The sequence below is a fragment of the Struthio camelus genome, chromosome 14, assembly GCF_040807025.1.
Source record: "Struthio camelus isolate bStrCam1 chromosome 14, bStrCam1.hap1, whole genome shotgun sequence".
In the NCBI taxonomy this organism is placed as follows: Eukaryota; Metazoa; Chordata; class Aves; order Struthioniformes; family Struthionidae; genus Struthio; species Struthio camelus.
Genome location: NC_090955.1, coordinates 11,428,812 through 11,443,923, shown reverse-complemented (window position 1 = coordinate 11,443,923; position 15,112 = coordinate 11,428,812). Strand labels below are relative to the sequence as shown.

General features: G+C 36.6%; 1 protein-coding gene across 46 annotated transcripts in view; it reads left to right on the top strand.

Annotated features, from left to right (window-relative positions):
- The window catches only part of FHIT (fragile histidine triad diadenosine triphosphatase), a 620,374-nt gene that overhangs the window by 15,646 nt on the left and 589,616 nt on the right, over window positions 1-15,112 (top strand). The window contains exon 2 of one of the 46 annotated variants that reach the window (XM_068906934.1): window positions 14,379-14,463. The exons of the other annotated variants lie outside the window; for them this stretch is intronic. The gene's annotated coding sequence lies outside the window, so the exon portion shown is untranslated. The remainder of the gene's footprint in view (window positions 1-14,378; window positions 14,464-15,112) is intronic. 46 annotated transcript variants of the gene reach the window in all.

Here is a 15,112-nt window from a genome sequence, read left to right as displayed (position 1 = left end):
ATTGACAGGAGAAATCCCTTTTGAGTTCCATCAGCAACATACATATATATGTAAAACATGGAAGTTAATGAGACTGTGAAAACAGGCATTATTCATTCTGTCCATATGTATTATGCATTTAGGCTGTTATCCATTTAGGCCTATGGACTGATAATGCTATAAATTGGAAGAGTGAAGCATTTGTTGAACTCCAGTTTCTTTTAGAGTATATAGACTGTCTATAGGAAGTTCAGAGAAAAAGCTGGAGAAGACAGAGTAGAGTATTGCCAATGTTGATTTTAAAAAAAAAAAAAAAAAAAAAAAGGACAAACATACAAATCGGGAAAAATCTAATACTATTGTATTTAAATAGCTTCTCATAAGCACTTAGGATTCTCATTAGTCCAGCATCAGAAGACTAATGAATATTAATGAATGAGATCAGACAAATTTAAAAATCAAAGCAAGTAAACAATTATTTTTAAAAATTATGTAATAGACAAATTTAACTGCATGAAAACACATATGTATCTTAACAGCTACATGAAGAAGCTGAATATTTTCCTGAAAACTTGTTATGCTAAATTAGAAAGGCAATTACATAACATAAAACAAAGTGCATCAAGCCTGAAATATTCATTTTATATGTATAATATTTAAATACCTAAAAATTCAGCAGTCCCTTGATCTGTTACTAAAGGTAGCATGTTCTTAGTGGTTATCTATGATAAATCAGAGTTTTTATTAACTAGATAACACTTTCAAGGTCGGATTTTAGTTGAGTAGTTATTCACAGAATGAGCAAGCTTTCATACCTTTTTTCTAATTTTCTTTTCTTGCACGTAGAAGAATTTGCATAATTCAGACTTGTATACATAGCATTTGCTAACCAATGGGCCATCCAAGGATTGGGTCAGAGTTTACAAAACTTGATAGGTAACTTTTGTTTTTTTAATTATACTCATGGAGTTTCCTGGAGGCTGAAATGCTCTTTATTTAGTCTGTGTTGGCATAGCTGTCATTGTGTTGGCATAGCTGTCATGAGCATGTGCGCTCTTATATTTACATAAAAGTGTAGGGCCTGTACAGCTGCTTGTAGCTTTGCTGTTCAAAAGCAGACTAAAGCTTCCTAGGAATTTTTTAGTTTTCTCAGTTGAGTGGAACACCCAAAAGCAGATGCTGAAGGAGGAATAAGGAACACCCGGCTCACATGCTGAGCAGAGAGCTGTAAGGAACAGTTGGAAATAGAGAATATATTTGCCTTTCAGAGGTAACATGGAAATTGGATGAATAGCCCTTAGTTATCTGATATGTTACTAAATTTATAATCAAAAGTTGGTGCCTTTTCTGAAAAGGAGCCTTGCACCCTGTTTGGGAGCTTAGGCTTTATTTCCTCGGATGCTTTTTCTTGAGTTAGGTTGCAAGTGTGAAACTTCAAATCTGTCTTGGGGAATGAGTTAAGCATTACCCTACATATCCCTTATGTGGGGAGGGAGAAGCTCAAAACTTCAGAAGAGGATGGGATTTTGAAGGTAATGTACTAAAAATAGCTAAAATAGGACTATAGTGAGCAAAATGTGTGAAGAAGGTAAACTGTGTACAGAATGAGAAGGGCATACTGGGAAGGGGATATGTATACTGAAGTCCTTTCAGGAAAGGACTGTAGGAAAGAAAAGAAAAGGGTAAAAGCAAGTGAAGCTAATAGGGAGGAGAAAAACAATGGAAAATGTGTAATACATTAGTTAAGCTTTTATCAAGACTAATGTGAATATTTGTTGTAGTACAAAGTAAATAACATGCGACTCTCCTAACTGTAGCATAAGAGGCAGTTATTTCTGTAGTCCCTTCTCCCCTCCCCAGCAGTCTGAGTATGTTTTGTTACCATTTAAGGTGTATCAGTAAAATTCTCCTAGGAGAGCACTGGTTTTTCTGCTCTTAGTGTCTTCTGCTTGAATTTTGACTTTTTCATTTCATTCTTTTGGAAATGAGTATTGTAAAAATATTTCCTCATGTGATGGAGCAAATTTAGGGTATGTTAGCTATGTGGTAACCTCTGGTGATATTCTTTAAGGTTCTTGGTTATCCAAAGTCTTGCCCAGCATGTTGTGGATAACATTTTTTGTGACATTTACTTGTATGCTGTTATTTCTTCTCTGTGAATTGAACTGTCTCTGGCTTGCCTGAGTCCCTCCTGAGCACCTGTCAGTGTTGTGTTGTGTGACAAGCAACTCGTGTTAAGGAATGTGAATTTGGTGCATATGACAATAGTTTGTTAGTGTTTTTACTGTCATTTACACAAGATTCCATCTCGTAGATGGATGGAGCCTCTCTTATACACTGAGAGTGCAGCGTATGAGTGATTTCTTATGTCATATTTCAAAGTGAGTTTTGAACAGTAGTGTGGTGAGACTGTGGTGGTAATTCTAGGATAAAAAGTGAATGCCACTCTCAAGAACTCAATTTGTCTTACTTGATAACTTTTCTTATTTGTACGTTATTATGCTGTGTATTAACATCTATTGACCCTTCCATTAACTAAAGGAAAACAAACACTTCCAAAATCTATTTAGCTAGAATCCTTTCTCTTTCTTGCCATGATGCTAAGGAATTCTGACCCAAATGGCTTCCATGCTCCTGGCATTCTCACTGGCATGAGAGAATCAGTCGAGCACTGTCCCTTACCAGAACGCTATACTGTCACAAGAGGAACTCTTGAGACCCTTCAGTATTGGGCTGAAAGTTGTGAATTTTCAGCCTAGAAGGAAAATACAGCAAGCTTCGCTTCCTTCCCCACTCCCCTACCCCCTCCAAAATTTTGCAGTAGGGAGATTTCTGGGTAAGTGAATTAGCAAAGGACTTGGGGATTCCTAATGGGTATAAGGAAGGGAAGGAGGAGGAGTGATGGTCACTCATGAGTTTCTCTAGGAAAGAGCATGAAGATCAAGTCAGACTCCAAAGAGGAAGCTTGAAGTAGACTTTTGACAAGGTTATACGGCATCCCTTGCAAGGCCTAGAGTAGGCTGCTGGTGGAGTTAAGGGAAGGGCTAGCTTAATTCATATATGCTGCTTGAAAACTGAGAATGAAAATTTGTTATTCAACCTTACTTACCTTGGGTAGTCACATCTTTGGATGAGGATAAGTTACAACATACCAGTGCCAAGGGGACATCGGGAGAAGCTATCAGACTTAGTACTGTGAAGCTTAGGCTTATTTGCGCTTGACCACAACTAGGTCTGTGATTTGAGCTTGACTTAAACTGTCAACTCAAATCAGTGAAGTACTGAGAAGGAAATTACTTATTGATGCCTTAACTTCTATTGTTTCCTTCTACAGTGTTAGTGCATTTGGACAAAAGTTATAGTAAGTGCATGTGTCAGGACAGATGATGCAGTTAAGAAAAACTGTTCTGAATGTGAACAAATACAGGTTCTTCTGGTAAAATATCAGAGCAACATCAGAATCTTTATCTTAATATCTACTTTTACAAATGTTATTTGGCTATTAGCATGATGTCTATACAGCTGTGCAGATGTCTATGCGGTTATTTAAACTATGAAGTAAGTATAGGGTAAGTATCATCACAGTATAATGTGAATGAAACTTCAAAGGTTTATGGAAATAATTGGAGTAGATTAAGTACAATTCATCAACTCTTGTTTACTATCATCATTAATTCTTTTATTCTGTTGAACTTAGAAATGACCATATCTTCAGTTTTTATGAGATGATGATTTAAACGCAATAATAGTGATATGAATAAGTTTAAGTTTTTTCAATTTTTGCTCTTGTTGTTTTTCTTTTGAATTTTTGTTATCTATCTGTAAAGTAATTTTTTCAAATCCTATGAGGGTTTAAATCGGCTTCATCCCCGAAGGCCCTAATGAGAACATTACTCCAAAGGCACAGATCCAGTGGTGCAACATGGGGTTGTGAATTACGCAATCCCTGTGGGGAATAGTGATGTTATTAGACAGTTCTTTTGAGATTCCTGCAAACTTTAATGGCCTTGTAGAACTTGTGAGGATTCTTCTAATGCTGTCAAAGTAACAGTTTTATTTTGAACCTAGATATAAGGCTAATAGTATGTAATGGCTTTGAGTGTCACTGAATCAAGTTCCTCAAATAGAAGGAACAGCTGACATCCTGTTTTGAAGTGACTGTATGTGTGACCCAGTTCCACGGCAGTGGTGTCATCACAGCTGTATCTCACTGCTGTGGAGTCCTGGGGGCTGACAGGCGGAACAAGTTGCTGCAGCTCACATAGCTCATCTGTCACACCGAGCAGCCTGCAGCTTTCTAATGTCTGAACAGAACATGGAGAGAGCTTCCCCCTGAGCCTCTCGGCATAATGGGCATCCCCTCCTCAATAACAGAGTGATATGCAATGCTGGAAAAACTGGGGATAAAGATGTTGCCAGAGAGGCAAATATTAACCACATTTATTAAACAGTTTGTGGAAAAATCTCCAGGTACGAGATAAAAGGCTTTGGATTACATAAAAGTTAATTTCTGAAGAAGGCTTGTGGCTACCTTTTTGACTGAAAAGAGATGAAATGCTTTAGTAGTATCTTTAAGATTGTATACTGTAAACTGTTTTATAGTTCAGTAGGCCAGTGACAGTGGCCTCTAACTTCATGGTGAGCACATTCTTACACTTGAAATACGTGAACTTTAATGGAGATCATATAATATCTTCCCAAAATAGTGCAACTGGGAGTTCTGGACGCTGTAGACCAAATCTTGCCGTGATTTCAACAAAGATCTTTGAAGCTCTGTGGCGAGAGCAACATTATTTTAGGGTACTGAGCGTGTGCAAGTTGCTCCTTAAAGTTCATATGCAACTGGCTTGACTGCTGTACTTTATTGCAATGACTTATTTTATTCTGCTTTTTGACAGTATTAGCAAAAGAAACAAAACAATACTTACTACATATTGATTACGTTTTTCTCTTGATAAAGATCAGAAAAAGTAGTTTCTTTAGCCCTTCAAGTTTGATATACATAGTTTTTTAAATGTTTCTGTATTACCACAGTAATATCGACTTGTTATCAGCCTGTGTTATTGAACAGTCAAATTGTGTTATCCAACTTTAAGACATGGAGACAGTGATCAACAGTAACACTCTGTTTAGGATTATTTGGTTAGTCCTTATAGGAACCACAGGAAATACATAACACTAGTTCACATTTGCTTGAGTTTGGTTATTAAGCTTTGGAAATGCCATTCAGGCAGATATTTTTGTTTACATTAATATACTGCTTAACTCTTCTGACTTAAATTTGGAAAATAAGCGTGTCCTTCATTGATCCTTGCTTTCATCTGTGGTAATCACTTAGTATTTTCCTAAAGTTTGGCAAATTTTTTGAAATACTTTATTTAAAATAGTGAATGCTCTTTTTTGACTGCCCTTTTTTCTGTAAGAAAAGATGTAATAAAATTATATGCAAGTTAAAATACTGTTGCCACATTTGTATCTTTAACAACTATTTTACAGCTCTTGTATAAAAATAATAGTAGGAACAGTTAATAAGTTAGTGACGTTAAGTCTTTGCATTGGAGAACGTGATTATGGGTTGAATTCTAAAATACTTTGAAGTGAAGTGTAATACTGAAGATCTGTAATGTTAAGAAATCTTACAATAGTGAGATGTGATGCACTGTAACACAGTTTTGTTTTTAATAGTTAAAAAATCCTTCTTTGGCCTAATCCCCTCCAGCGTTAAGGAACCATTCCTGCTGATGCATACAAGAATGTGTAGTTCTTCTGTACTGCTAATTTTGGTAACTGAAGCAAGAATATGCATTTTTGACATTATACTTGCAAGATTAAAAGAGCAGGCTTGTATCCGTGAGGTTCTCTTACTGCTTTTTTTTAATACTACTGTGAATTACCTATTTTAATTTGCATCAACTTACATCTAATTATATGTGCATTTAACTGTTATTTAAAATTTTAAATTTTAACGGCAAAACGGAGTGCGAGTGTAAGTTTAATATGGAAAAGTAATCTTGCTAAATTGGGATTTTTTTCTTTTTCTATTTAGAAAATATTAGAATCAACTGTGACAATAGCTATAGCAATTCATACAGTAGTTGAATTAAAAACATTATCTATTACTGCTATAAACATATAGCACATTAGCCATGTCTACATTGTGTATACCTTAAAATTTCTACCTGTGGATATCATTTTTTTTATAGTTGCTTATTTTTGTTTTGCTAGATCGCGTAAAACCCTTTTCTATCATGGCAGATTCAGTGGAAGGGGGATGTAGAGGGGTCTTTAGAAACCGAACTAAGCTTCGGACTGATGATCATTTGAGGATGGTAGTGAGGTTTTACTAGAGAAAATGACGTTAAACGTAGACAGATCAAATCCTGGCTTTAGCTAATAACCACAAACTGGCCTCTCTTTTTTCTAATAAGAGTATTTGTAGCAGGCTACAAGCAAAATGATCCATATGTTGCGCTAGTCAGAAATGTCCTCAGGTATTTAAGAGATGTGACAGATTACACAGAGGGGGAAGTGTGTTAATACTGACTTTTGTTCAAAGTGGTGCTGTATGAAGCTCTTCGAAAGGATCATGTCACCTGGTATTTTTATTAAAGAAATGGTGAGCCAAACCCTCACAAACTGATTAAGAGCAGAACTGTGGAATGCATGGCACATGTTCGAATTGGAAAGATAAATCTCCAGGCTACATCTATTAGAATAGATGGACGTGTGGTGAATTGCACAAGATCTGAGAAGATGAGGATTGTTTGTTGTATCTGAGGAGGTGTCAAAGTGTATGTCTGCCCATAACCCTATCAGTGATAAAATAATTACAAATATGCCTTTGGGGGATAACAATCAATATGACTATCATAAAGTACAGCAACTGCTGATGACAATGCAGTTGACTTCTGTGAATGGCTTAGAGCTATGATAAAAACCCCAAGAAAAATGTCATCTTTGTACCTAAGACCTGTGTGGAAAAAGTTGGAAAGAAAAGCTCTCAAAAATGAAATGGGATATAATGTTCAAGTGTTTGTTTTTCTTAAAAAAAAGATGTTTAGCTGCAATCTGTTCACCTGGTCATTATAGACAGCACCTGCACTCAGTATCTTAGATGAAAGCATAGCAAACATCCAGATTGACTTTTGGTCATCTTGAAGATTGAGAGTGTCATGAACCAACTTCCCAGCAGTTTGGTCATGCTAGCTTCTTTAAAATATAAATAGATATGTATAAAATCTGCAGAAAGTCCACTTGTTTGCCCAAAATAAAAACCTTGCAACTTCTGACTAGAATGACCCAGAGGTGATATCACAGATTTAGAAGAGGAATAGCCTAAAACAGCTTCAGAGTAAGCAAATGCTTTTTCGAAAGTCAGTAATGGGCCTGCTGCTTTTGTACTGAACTCTGCTACATAGAAAGAACAAAACGTGTTTTGTTTCAGTGAAAGCTGGTGAAACCTGAATCTGCTTTTCTGTGAATAAGAAAGTGGATGTGAGATTAATGCATGCTGATTGAATGCATGGTTATACAATTTAGGAGCACACTTAGTCTTCCTGATTTTTTTTTTTTTTTTTTCCTAACGTTAATGAAGATGTAAACACTTGAAACCTAAGTTCCTGTTCTGCTAGCTAATTAATACATGTGCAGCTCTATCCTTTGACAGACACTCTTGTTGGAGTGGCTGTCTTGCTCTTTGTTTAGCCAGATCTTTTTGGTCTAAGTAATTCAGTTAATCATTATCACTTAGGTGCAATTGTGAAATTAAAAGGGCATCATAAGAGAGAGGGAAGAGTGAAGAAATGTCCTCTCTTCATAGAGTAATAATAAAGTGATGATAAAGATGAGGTAACTCCCTCTTGGTTCTTTTCTTCCAGCAAAAGTGAAGGAGAAATGCATTAGAACTTGATTTTTGAGCAACTTTTTTTGAGGTGAATAGTAACTTTTAGGTCTGTTATGTCCGCGTCCTTAAATTTATATGGCTTGCATCCAAATTTGGTAGAAAGGCAGCCTGTCCAATAGTCCAGACCTATTTTTCTGCTGCATAAGTTCTCATAGATATGTAACAGCCTTTAACAACCCTTTGCTCAGAAAATTGCCTCTCATTTGAGAGAACGTTGCAGTAATCTGCCCGTGCTACAAGCTCACTGAATGTAGTTTAAGACAAGGGCTCAATTTATTCAACATCTCTGTGCTTGTTACTTGAATGAACACTTCTTACCTTGCTTTTATAAATGGTCATGAAGTGCTTAAAACCGATAGCTATCACATTAAGATGATTGTGCTGAGCTTATGGTTCATTACCTTAGCCACCAATAACAACTACAGTTAGCAATTTTGTTTTATTGTGCTAAAATGTGGTGAAAACTTGACCCAAAATATCACTGGGAACGTTCATAGCATAGAGGTCAGAGGAGATGGTTAAAGCATGTAGTTTGACCTTGTGTAGCAGGAATCTAACTTTCACTGATTTTCCTTGATGGAACCTGATAAGTTTTGTGTTAGCCTAAAGTGTATCAGCTGGGACACTTGTCTTCATTAGATGAAACTAAGAGCAGGAGAAGCTGCCACTTTCTTTAGTAATTAGTTCTACTAGGTAATCCTCTTCCTGCTTAAATGTTGGCTTGTACAAACTGATTTTTGGCTATGATGAGTTAGTTATCTTGCTGACAAACATGTAGGGCAGTTTCTCTTTAACTTTGAAGTAAATCAGCACTGGTCAAAACCACTTTGACATTAGGTGCCCTCTCTTGGTATGGTACCTGGTGTATGATACTGTTAAAGCAGTAGTGAGAAGCAAAATCTTACTGTAGATTTCTGCCCCCCCCCCCCCCCCGGCGACAGTAGTAGCTGATCAGGTTGAACATGGTTATTAATATATAGACCGAACGTTTTCCTTTTAATGAAGGTAGGTTGTACCTTTAATGAAGGTAGCTTGTATATATTTACTGTCCTTTTGTAGCTTTGAAATACGGCAAGGAAGTGAAATCTATTGAGAATATACTGTACAGGTAAGTGCATTTATTACATTGCATTGATGAACATTGCCTTACAGCAATTCCTATATTCAGATTTAAGTGTAAGAATTAAAGATAAAGCTGACAGGGCAACTTATTTAGCCACCTGTCTTCCCTGTCATACAAAAATTTGAGCTATAGTTAGAGGGAAAAATGTAAAGAAAGGTGATGTGCTGAGGATGGCCACATCTTAGAGAATGATTGCTGACTTGTCCTTTGTTCACGGTGTTAAGTTACTTCAGTGTAGTTATGTTTACTGCAATTAATGCTAGATGTGTTAAGAAAAAAAGGACTGGTAATGCTTCTAGTCACTAGCTGAATAACTCCAGGAGGGAAAAACAAAACATTTAAAATGCAAGGTGGTGTTTTTTATGGTTCTTTGGAATTTTCATGATGGGCTTTTGCATAATAGTATGCAGCAAGCAATTCTACGGAAAACAGGTATTTAAAAATATGCTGTATTGCAGAGCTGTTCTGATTTTGTCACTGCATTAAGTGGATGAACCCCTGAAACTTAAGTAACAGAGCGCAGTGGTTGTCTATAAGGTATCTGTTCTGTGATAGTAACCTTAGTCTTTGAAGAAAGTTTAACTTTCTGCGTTTATTCATAAATGTGTAACTTAATTGTTCTTTGATTCATACTTTAAACTGAAATAGTTTTTTGCTAAAAAGAAATTGGATAATATATCATATGTCCTGACAGAGACCCATTTTCATCAAGAGGTTATACTGGTCAGATTCAGGTATCCCATAATCTTGTATTTGGTTTGACCAATTTCTTCCTTTCATGTTGAGATTTTTCTTTTGTCAGTTTCAGAAAAGTTGGAGATGAGAACTGTGATAATTAAAGCAGCCTGCAACATAAAGACAGATTTAAAATTTCAAGCTAGTCACATTATGCAGTGAAATTTAAATTACTGTAGACTTGTGGTGTCATCAATTGTAAATCACTGTGATCAACTGTTGAAACATTTGTTAAACAACAGATTTGTGGAACACGGAAGAAATGAATATATGCTATTCTGTAGTATGAATTTTTTTCTCAGAATATTTGCTTTTTATGACATAAATTGAATTTTTAATGTTTACATGCATAGTTAAATTGTTTATAGGTAGAATAAAAGATTGGAACAAATATTTGGTAGATAGCAGTATTTTTAAAAAGAAAGTTTCTGAAAGGCAAGAAAACACTTACATGTGGGAGCAACAATTTGTAGATTTGTAGCTGTTCACAGCTGCTTAATTTTCTGCTTAATTGTAGTTATTGTCGTGCCTGACTTACTGCCTACAATAGGTAACCTGTAAACCAAATATCTGTGCTTGAACCCTTGCTGTATTTACCTTTAATTTAGAAAAATTTGCTTTCCACTTCTCTTTGCCCTTCCCTTTTTCCTGTTCTTTACTTGGGTTACAGGGTGAAATTGTGTTTTAGAGTCCTTTCAGTGCCTGTGTCCTTTAGGTGGCACATCTGGAGAGCTGCTGTCAGTTGCTCTTACCTGCGTTAGTTGTCAGGCTTGCCCTTCTCTGAAGGGTTCCTGACAATGGAGTCGCCTACAAGAAGGAAGCGATTAATTCTATCCTAGTATGAGCAAAGATTTTTAGATGGTGTAGTCTGTGTAGATGGAAGCTCCTCGTGCGCTTATTGTGAGCTGGTGAATATGAGCTAGCTTGACCCTGAAGCTGCCACCCAACCCTTTCAGCACTGAGCTGAGCTCAGGTTTCTGTAATCCGTCTCTCAGCATAAGTTACTCATTTGGGCTGTGTAGATATGCCCTTGGCAGGCAAATATGATATCAGGCAAACAGCCTGGATGAGCCAAAAACAGCAGTGAAGGATCTTGCCTGTAGAGCCTTGTACTTGTGGTGATGGCATTTGGTGAATTGTGTATGTTCATCTCTGTCTCAGGAAGAGCCTGGCTGCTTTGCTCTTGAGCCCTGAACAGGCCCTGAGACCTAGATTGATTTGTCTTTCTGCAAGAACCTGTGGCTGAAACTTTTGATTCTCTGAGTGTATTTGTGTTTGAACTCAGTCTGTTGCCAGACACAGAATACAGGAGCCCTGAAGGAACCTTTGAGGAGAAAAGAGTGGGAGCATCTTTCCTTCTGCAGTTCTGTGTTCAGTTTGGTAGTAGGGCAGTGATTGAGAGCTACAACATAATTTTTTTTTTCCTATCAGAGGCCAGTTGTCGTTCTCTTTATATGAAGTGTATATTAGTGGATGGAAAAAAAAGCATTAGTCTCAAATAATAGATACAGATTCTGCAAAACCAGGAATTTTTTTGAACAGCTGGAACCATGGGGAAAAAATGAGTGCATCTGACCCAAGGAAGGAATTGATCATGCAGACAGAATGGAAAGAGTAGGCTTGACAGTATGTAACTTGACAGTATTGAAAAGGACCAGTCATCATCCTGAATTATGGAAGAGAATTGGCATCCTGGGACAGCCAGGCCTACAAATTTCAGGAATGTATCCTGTTGTATTTATGTCTATGGTATAGAAATTGCAGAAGACATAGGCACAGATAGTTGCTCATTCTGATCCATGAAACCTAAAAAGTAGCATATAATTAAGTTTGAATAGACTACTGAAGTCATCAGCAAAGTGACTGTGGTGCATAACTGGTGTTATTATACTGCTGTGCAAATTACAGGTGGCTCTTAACATCTTAGGTATGTTGAAGGGTTAATGTCCAAACTCTTCTCAGACGATCGGTATGAAAAAGGAAGAGAAGTCTTACAAGGCAGCAACTCTGGGACTAGGCTACTCATGAAAATGTGTAGTGTGAGGAAGTTTTGTGGTGTATTGACCCACCTCCAAGAGGGGAAAAAGATTGTCTTTTGGCTTGGAATGTTTAAATAACTCAAATTTAGTTACAAAGGATTGAATGAATCAGAGGAGAACAACAACAAGACTCTTAAAAAGGTTGGAAATGCTCGAGATGCTGACTATCAGGAAAGAAATGATCCTGAATAGTGACTTATCTGTGTCCTAACAGTGAAGGTACTTGATTAACTCTGTAGAAAATTGAATTGATGACCCGCCTGGAGTGTATGGAATGCGTGGGATATATTATCAGATCACGGAGACAGTTCTTTCATGTGCTGCTGGTTTTAATAGTCTCAGATTTTCTCAGAACTAAAGAGGAAAAAAACAGGGAAGGACAAAAGATGGAGGGAGAATGATTAGAGTGGAAAAAGAATAAATAGAATCTTATTTATTGGCACACTGCTACATGGAAATAATTGTTAGGCAGAAAGTTGAGGGTGTTCTGGAAATGCCGTATACTTTTAATCAGCAGACTAAATATTCAGACTGTTCCAGTATTTGCACTGCAGTGGATCTAAATTTGGTCAAGTACCTTTGTCACGAAGAGGCAGAACTTGGTGGAAGTGTCCTTCCTAATATATCTTAATGCAAGTCTCTTAATTTGTCATAGATTTGAGAAGTGGAAACGCTAGTGATTGCTGGAATTGAACAGAAGAGTGGGAGCAGTCCCACCTTGAATTAAAACATAGTGTCCAGTTGCTAGAGGGAGAAGTGTATTTTCTGAATGCATTTATGTTTCAGTGGTGTAATTTAGAGATAGCTTACTTGCTAGTAAAAGCAGCAATGCTCTTCAGATATTTCTTCTAAACTGCCTCCGTGTATCTGATTTCTGAGACAATTTTCTGTAGCAACTGTTTGCTTCTGAGAGGTGATTGATTTTGATATTTTCCTGGGACAGTTGTTCATGGTAGGCATCACTGGGTTATATATATATTTTGAAAATGTAATTGCATTGAGCAGCCTGGGTTTAATTTTTTATAAGTTTTCTGAATTTGGAATTAGCTGACTAGAAACTTGACTCTACGCTGTAAAATACAGCATGATAGAATGTATGATTAGTAAGTCCTTCTTAAAAAGATAGTAATAGGATACCGATTATATTATTGATGCACCTGTAAAACTGAAAGGAGATTCCTTGAATTAAGGTGACATTCTGTGGATCAGGGTGGTTGAATTTTGGTTTCCTCTTACCAGATAGCTGGTAAGCCCCGGGACTCTCCAAAGAAGTACTTGGCACTTAAGGTCAGTCCAGACCTCATGGGCTTCTGCTTTCCCTGATAAAAGCAAATGCAAGCGTGCCAAATTGCATTGATTCAGCTTAACCCTAGCACTGCTTGAATTCAGAAATGCTACAGAAGGAAAGTGTATGAACACATGGAACAGTGAAGTGGAGAAATGTCATGCTTATCTAACCTGCTTCCTGGGAAGGGGAGAAATCCCTTTATTCTTGTACCAAGACTTGGAGGATAAAATGAGGATTGGGTGTTATTTTTATAATCAAGAATTACCTTTCATATTTTCAGCAGATGCAAAAGCAGTTTTTTCTGATTTGTTATCTGAAATACGACAGTAAATGAACCTTTCTTTTATGGTACCCAGCTAGAGTTATATGCTATATTAACTTTTCTTTTTTGTACTCATTTATAAAATAGCTATTAAAGCCAGCTGTTTTTCTAAAGCTCTTGGTTTCAGGATGAAGCGTTCAAACGATAGCACACCATTTACTAGGTGAAACAAAGTAATGCTGCAGAAAGGCTTATGCAGTAGTTAGTCCACAGTGTATTAGAAATGGCATCAATGGAAACTTTACTGTGAATTGATAACAAGTGTGTGGTTTTAAATAACTTGAACAGGAAAAAAAAGATCCTAAAATAGAGTGCTTGGGGGAAAGTAGAGTTTCATACTGTAAACAGGTTCCTTTTAGAAATGAAAAAATATTTCATGCCCTGCTTCCAGCATAGAGTTTTGTAAGAGCTTTGTGGCTCAGGACAATAGTCGCAGCAGCCACTTTGACAGAGTTCCACAGACAGTGAGTTAAATCATTGCATCATTTTAAGAACTTGTGTCCATTTGAATTGTTGAGAAAGGAAATAAAAATGTGGTGGGTGAAGTTCAATACATACGTTGCTACTACATCCTTTTGTACATGCACAAAAGGAGATGAATAGCTGAATGGAATAATTCTTCTTGGTTATTACTTTTTATAAAGGTTTTGTTGCATCATGTTGTCCTGAATACTTCAGATGCAACAAGGATGATTCTGCAGTCACATGGTAACTTTTAATTCCTTGTACACAGATTGGGACTGGTGAGTTCTGAGTCATTTTCTCAGTTTTGAATAGTATGGAAAAGCGTCTTTTGTCATGGACAATAGAAACATTGGACATACTATTCCTTTACTGAAAAGGTTTTTTTAATCAAGAATGAAATACAGGTTTGTACAGTGTTTGCACAAATATTTCTTTATATTTTGCACGCTATGGGGGACTGTTGGAATTATGTTGTGAATTTAAAAATGTATTTTCCAAGAGAACTAGTGTATTTTGTTCCTCAGGTGGAAGAGCACTTTCTTATTTCTGAACGTTGGAGCAGAAGCAATGCTCAAAGACTGTCTGGTTCCTCTAATTATCTCTGCCAAGGTATTTACTGCATGGGCTTAGTGGGCGTTGTTCTTCAAACCTCTAAAGATTAATGTTTTCCACACCTTGAAAATTGAGATTACAGAAAACCATGTTGTATACAGTCTGAGAGCTAACTTTAAAGATTTTAAACACGCTAGCTGCCAATTTTGTTAGAACTTGACCTCATTCTTCATCCATACTTAAAAACAATGGCAATCTGTTTTCTAGGTGGTTGTGTCTTGTGATCTTAATCCTGTATATCATGATTGTATGAAATCATTTTATTTTAGTCCTATTTGGAATGTGAATGTCTATGAAGCATCAGATGGCATAACATTACCCTTTGAACCTCGAAGATCAGAAATAATTGGGAAGTGCACTTGTCTCAGGATTACAATGTTCCATTGTTATACTGCTGTTTCTTGGACAGCGTGGAAATATTGGTTGAAATTAAATCTGTGGCCACATATGGATGTTTTTTGAAGAGAAATAAAGCAGTTAGCTTTGTAAGTTATTGTGGGGAATGTTTTAAGTTCACTTTCCTGAAGGTGGTTTAGTGATGTTTTAAACTACTACGTATAATCAGCTCAATTAATCTACAAGTAGAATTTAAAAACCTGAAGATTATTAACTTTAACTTATCTTTTGTCATATCAGTGAGTCTTAC